Here is a 7075-nt window from a genome sequence, read left to right as displayed (position 1 = left end):
ATAAATATCTTCCTATATTGTATCATTATACACAACTTGAATATACACAAATCTTTTTTCTAATGCTCTCTCTTAACTTTCTTACATCTAGCATGAGTGGTCTAACAATAAATCATTATTAGCAAGTAATCCTAGTTTTAATACATATAAATGTAAATAAAAAAAATAGATGGCTAAAACTAGAAACTGATGTGTCAAAAATTTGGCACAAATGGTCTATGTTAAAAAGAATTCAGCAGTTAAAGTCGAAGATTATATATGCATGAAGCATACCATAATTAGAGAAAATAAGAATGAGTTTGGTTTGATGGTCAATTTATCTTATGTTTGATATCTATGTTTGCTTAAAGTTCAAGACTACTTGAAGTGCAAGTCTTCTTGAAGTATAAGGTCCAAGACTATTTAAGGTGCAAGTTTACTTTAAGTCCAAGATTATACTAGTTAGTTTAAGATTTTTTTTCTCTATGAATAGGATTAGTTTCAATAAACTAGAGAGCTTTCATTCATTCACACTCGCTCACTCTAAAAATTTCTAGTCGTATCTACTCGAATTGAGATCATTAGACAAGTTTGGTCGATACTTCTTGTGAAGGTCGAAAAAACAAAATATAGATAAAACAGAAACAAAACATAAAATAAATCACATTGATCAGATAGAATAATTTATCAATATACACATAAATTACATTAGGTGAGAGCAATTTAATGGTTTTAAATCAACCATAAATCGTATCAAGGGATGACGACTTAAGATGAGAACCAGAATTAACCTTGGCTAAGGCGATTTAATTTAAGCACATCCCTTAAAATTAAAAATAGTTCATAAATCATAGCAAGCACTACAATTTATAGCCAATTTCCCATGCACATGCAATGACTCAGGACGTCAGCATGCAATGATGTCAAGGCATGTCTTGATGGGAGTGGGACGCGTGGATGTTGACCAGTAGATTGGGGGAGTTGGTTTTCCCGTTTCCCATTCCGCGCACAAAATTAATTAGGAATAATGAAGTTGTTAATTAAGTTGTTAGTGGGCTATTTTCATGGTTGTGTAGGAGCTCCATGATGAACGAATAATTTATACGCTTTTTGGTATTGTTTTTACATAGTTTTTAGTATATTTTTATTAGTTTTTAAATAAAAATTATATTTTTGGATTTTACTTTGAGTTTGTGTGTTTTTCTGTGATTTCAGGTATTTTCTGGCTGAAATTGAGGGACTTGAGCAAAAATCATATTCAAAGGTTGAAGAAGGACTGCAGATGCTGTTGGATTCTGACCTCCCTGTACTCAAAGTGGATTTTCTGGAGTTACAGAACTCCAAATGGCGCGCTCTCAATTGCGTTGGAAAGTAGACATCCAGTGCTTTCCAGCAATATATAATAGTCCATACTTTGCCCGAGTTTAGACGACGCAAACTGGCGTTCAACGCCAGTTCCATGCTGCATTCTGGAGTTAAACGCCAGAAACAGGTTGCAGAGTGGAGTTAAACGCCAGAAACAGGTTACAAACTGGCGTTTAACTCCAAGAGAAGCCTCTACACGTGTAAAGCTCAATGCTCAGCCCAAGTACACACCAAGTGGGCCCCGGAAGTGGATTTCTGCATCAATTACTCATTTCTGTAAACCCTAGTAACTAGTTTAGTATAAATAGGACTTTTTACTATTGTATTTAGATCATCTTCGGATCATTTTAAGTCTTGGTTACTCCGGTTCCCCTCTGGGGCCGAGACCAATGAACTCCATTATCACTTATGTATTTTCAACGGTAGAGTTTCTACACACCATAGATTAAGGTGTGGAGCTCTGCTGTTCCTCATGAATTAATACAAAGTACTATCGTTTTTTTATTCAATTCAAGCTTATTCTGATTCTAAGATATTCATTCGCACTTCAATATGAATGTGATGATCGTGACAGTCATCATCATTCCCAACCTATGAACGCGTGCCTGACAACCACTTCCGTTCTACCTTAGATTGAATGAGTATCTTTGGGATTCCTTAATCAGAATCTTCGTGGTATAAGTTAGAATCCATGGACGGCCATTCTTGAGATCTGGAAAGTCTAAACCTTGTCTGTGGTATTCCGAGTAGGATCTGGAAAGGGATGGCTGCGACGAGCTGATGAAGACAATAGGAAAGCAGAAGTTCAGGAGGAACGAACGCATCTCTATACGCTTATCTGAAATTCTCACCAATGAATTACATAAGTATCACTATCTTTATTTTATATTTTATTTATCTTTTAATTACTAAATCTCCATAATCAATTGAATCCGCCTGACTGAAATTTACAAGGTGACCATAGCTTGCTTCAAGCCGACAATCTCCGTGGGATCGACCCTTACTCACGTAAGGTTTATTACTTGGACGACTCAGTGCACTTGCTGGTTAGTTGTGCGAAGTTGTGACAAAGAACTAAGATCATGAACGTGCGTATTGAGTTTTTAGCGCCGTTACCAAGGAATGGAACCGACACAATTTCTGCGCACCAAGTTTTTGGCGCCGTTTCCGGGGATTGTTCGATTTTGGACAACTGACGGTTCATCTTATTGCTCAGATTAGGTAATTTTATTTTATTTTTAAACTTTTTATTTCTTAATTTCGAAAAATACAAAAAAAAAATTCTTCTTTCTCGTTCTTCCCAAAATAATTTTCGAAAATAAAATACAAAAAATTTTTTTAATAAAATCATAAAACCAAAAATAATTTTGTGTTTCTTGTTTGAGTCTTGTGTCAATTTTTAAGTTTGGTGTCAATTGCATGTTTTTATAATTTTCTTGCATTTTTTCGAAAACTCATGCATGTGTTCTTCATGATCTTCAAGTTGTTCTTGGTAAGTCTTCTTGTTTGATCTTTAAAATTTCTTGTTTTGTGTGTTTTCTTATTTTTCATATGCATTCTTGAATTCTTAGTGTCTAAATATTAAAAATTTCTAAGTTTGGTGTCTTGCATGTTTTCTTTTATTAAAAATTTTTCAAAAATACATACTTGATGTTCATCATGATCTTCAAAGTGTTCTTAGTGTTCATCTTTGCATTCAAAGTGTTCTTGCATGTTTCCTTTGTTTTGATCCAAAATTTTTATGTCTTGAGTCTTTTTGATGTTTTTCTCTCTCATCATTAAAAATTCAAAAATAAAAAATATCTTTCCCTTTTTCTTCTCATCAAATTCAAAAATTTGAGTTGACTTTTTTCAAAAAAATTTTAAAATCTAGTTGTTTCTTATGAGTCAAATTAAATTTTCAATTTAAAAATTCTATCTTTTTCAAATCGTTTTCAAAAATCAAATCTTTTTCAATTTTTCCTTCATATTTTCGGAAAATTTATGATTGATTTTCAAAATCTTTTTCTTATTTTGTTTCATAATTTCAAAATCTTTTTCCTATTCTTACTTCATTTTTTCGAAAATCTCACTAACATTTAATTTTTAGATTAAAAAATTTCAAGTTGTTACTTGCCTATTAAGAAAGGTTCAATCTTTAAATTTTAAAATCATATCTTTTTGTTTCTTGTTAGTCAAGTAATCAAATTTAATTTTCAAAATCATATCTTTTTAATTTCTTCCTCAAATCATATCTTTTCAATCATATCTTTTTTTTAATAAATTGCAATCATATCTTCGCAATCAAATCTTTTTCAAAATAATTTCAATCATTTCAATCATATCTTTTTCAAAAATCAAATTTCAAAATCCTTTCTAACTTCTTATCTTTTCAAAAATTGATTTTCAAATCTTTTTCTTTGTCACAACTCCGCACAACTAACCAGCAAGTGTACTGGGTCGTCCAAGTAATAAACCTTACGTGAGTAAGGGTCGATCCCATGGAGACTGTCGGCTTGAAACAAGCTATGGTCATCTTGTAAATCTCAGTCAGGCGGATTCAAATGGTTATGGAGAATTGATAATTAAAATATGAATAAAATATAAAATAGGATAGAGATACTTATGTAATTCATTGGTAGGAAGTTCAGATAAGCGTATGAAGATGCTTTGTTCCTTCTGAACCTTTGCTTTCCTATTGCCTTTTTCCAATCAATCATACTCCTTTCCATGGCAAGCATTATGTTGGGCATCACCGTTGTCAATGGCTACTTCCCGTCCTCTCAGTGAAAATGTTCCAAATGCGCTGTCACCGCATGACTAATCATCTGTCGGTTCTCGATCATGTTGGAATAGGATCCATTGATCCTTTTGCGTTTGTCACTGCGCCCAACACTCGCGAGTTTGAAGCTCGTCACAGTCATCCCTTCCCAGATCCTACTTGGAATACCACAGACAAGGTTTAGACTTTCCGGATCTCAAAAATGGCCGCCAATAATTCTAGCCTATACCACGAAGGTTCTAATCTTAGATTAGAAACCCAAGAGATACACATTCAAGCTTGATTTCATGTAGAACGGAAGTGGTTGTCAGGCACGCGTTCATAGGTGAGAATGGTGATGAGTGTCACATAATCATTACATTCATCATGTTCTTGAGTGCGAATGAATATCTTGGAGAAGAAATAGACTTGAGTTGAATAGAAAAACAATAGTACTTTGCATTAATTCATGAAGAACAGCAGAGCTCCACACCTTAATCTATGGTGTGTAGAAACTCCACCGTTGAAAATACATAAGAACAAAAGGTCCAGGCATGGCCAAATGGCCAGCCCCCAAACGTGATCAAGAGATCAAAAGTATGATCAAGTGTGTAAAAGTCTATATATCTCAAAATACAATAGCAAAAGGTCCTATTTATAGAAATCTAGTATCCTAGGGTTTACAGAAATGAGTAAATGATGCAGAATCCACTTCCGGGCCCACTTGGTGTGTGCTTGGGCTGAGTATTGAAGCTTTCACATGTAGAGACTTTTCTTGGAGTTAAACGCCAGTTTTTGTGCCAGTTTGGGCGTTTAACTCTAGCTTTTATGCCAGTTCTGGTGTTTTGATGCCAGAATTTCTATGCTGATTTAGAATACCAATTTGGGCCATCAAATCTCGGGCAAAGTATGGACTATTATATATTTCTGGAAAGCTCAGGATGTCTACTTTCCAACGCAATTGAGAGCGCGCCAATTGGGCTTCTGTAGCTCCAGAAAATCCACTTCGAGTGCAGGGAGGTCAGAATCCAACAACATCTGCAGTCCTTTTAAAGCCTCTGAATCAGATTTTTGCTCAGGTCTCTCAATTTCAGCCAGAAAATACCTGAAATCACAGAAAAACACATAAACTCATAGTAAAGTCCAGAAATATAATTTTTATTTAAAAACTAATAAAAACATAATAAAAACATAATAAAAACTAACTAAAATATACTAAAAACATACTAAAAACAATGCCAAAAAGCGTATAAGTTATCAGCTCATCACAACACCAAACTTAAATTGTTGCTTGTCCCCAAGCAACTGAAAATCAAATAGGATAAAAAGAATAGAATATACAATGAATTCCAAAAACATCTATGAAGATCAGTCTTAATTAGATGAGCGGGGCTATTAGCTTTTTGCTTCTGAACAGTTCTGGCATCTCACTTTATCCTTTGAAGTTCAGAATGATTGGCATCTATAGGAGCTCAAAATTCAGATAGTGTTATTGATTCTCCTAGTTCGGTATGTTAATTCTTGAACACAGTTACTTTATGAGTCTTGGCCGTGACCCTAAGCATTTTGTTTTCCAGTATTACCACTGGATATATAAATGCCACAGACACATAACTGGGTGAATCTTTTCAGATTGTGACTCAGCTTTGCTAGAGTCCCCAATTAGAGGTGTCCAGAGCTCTTAAGCACACTCTTTTTGCTTTGGACCACGACTTTAACCGCTCAGTCTCAAGTTTTCACTTGACACCTTCACGCCACAAGCACATGGTTAGGGACAGCTTGGTTTAGCCGCTTAGGCCAGGATTTTATTCCTGAGGGCCCTCCTATCCACTGATGCTCAAAGCCTTGGATCCTTTTTATTTTACCCTTGCCTTTTGGTTTAAAGGGTTGTTGGCTTTTTCTGCTTGCTTTTTCTTTTTCTTTTTTTCTCTTATTTTTCGCATTTTTTTTCGCATATATATTTTTTTCTGCAAGCTTTTCACTGCTTTTTCTTGCTTCAAGAATCAATTTTATGATTTTTCAGATTATCAAATAATATTTTTCCTTTTCCATCATTCTTTGAAGAGCCAATAATTTTAACATTCATGAGCAAAAAATTCAAAAAATATGCACTGTTCAAGCATTCATTCAGAAGAACAAAAAGTATTGCCACCACATCAAAATAATTAAACTATTTTAAAATTCGAAATTCATGTACTTCTTTTTCTTTTTCAATTAGAAATATTTTTCATTTAAGAAAGGTGATGGATTCATATTCATAGCTTTAAGGCATAAATGATCATGTAATAAAGACACAAACATAGATAAACATAAAGCATAAAAATTCGAAAAACAGAAAATAAAGAATAAGAAAATTAAAGAACGGGTCCACCTTAGTGATGGCGACTAGTTCTTCCTCTTGAAGATCTTATGGAGTGCTTGAGCTCCTCAATGTCTCTTCCTTGCCTTTGTTGCTCCTCTCTCATGATTCTTTGATCTTCTTTAATTTCATGAAGGAGGATGGAATGCTCTTGGTGCTCCACCCTTAGTTGTCCCATGTTGGAACTTAATTCTCCTAGGGACGTGTTAATTTGCTCCCAATAGTTTTGTGGAGGAAAATGCATCCCTTGAGGTATCTCAAGAATTTCATGATGAGGAATTTCCTCATGCTCTTGTTGAGGTTCATGAGTGGGATCTCTTGTTTGCTCCATCCTTTTCTTAGTGATGGGCTTGTCCTCATCAATGAGGATGTCTTCCTCTATGTCAATTCCAGCTGAATTACAGAGATGACAAATGAGATGAGGGAAGGCTAACCTTGCCAAAGTAGAAGACTTGTCCGCTACCTTGTAGAGTTCTAGGGATATAACCTCATGAACTTCTACTTCCTCTCCAATCATGATGCTATGGATCATGATAGCCCGGTCTATAGTAACTTCAGACCGGTTGCTAGTGGAAATGATTGAGTGTTGGATGAACTCCAACCATCCCCTAGCCACGGGCTTGAGGTCATGC

The sequence above is a fragment of the Arachis ipaensis genome, chromosome B07 (assembly GCF_000816755.2).
Source record: "Arachis ipaensis cultivar K30076 chromosome B07, Araip1.1, whole genome shotgun sequence".
Lineage (NCBI taxonomy): Eukaryota > Viridiplantae > Streptophyta > Magnoliopsida > Fabales > Fabaceae > Arachis > Arachis ipaensis.
This window is presented reverse-complemented; position numbering follows the sequence as displayed.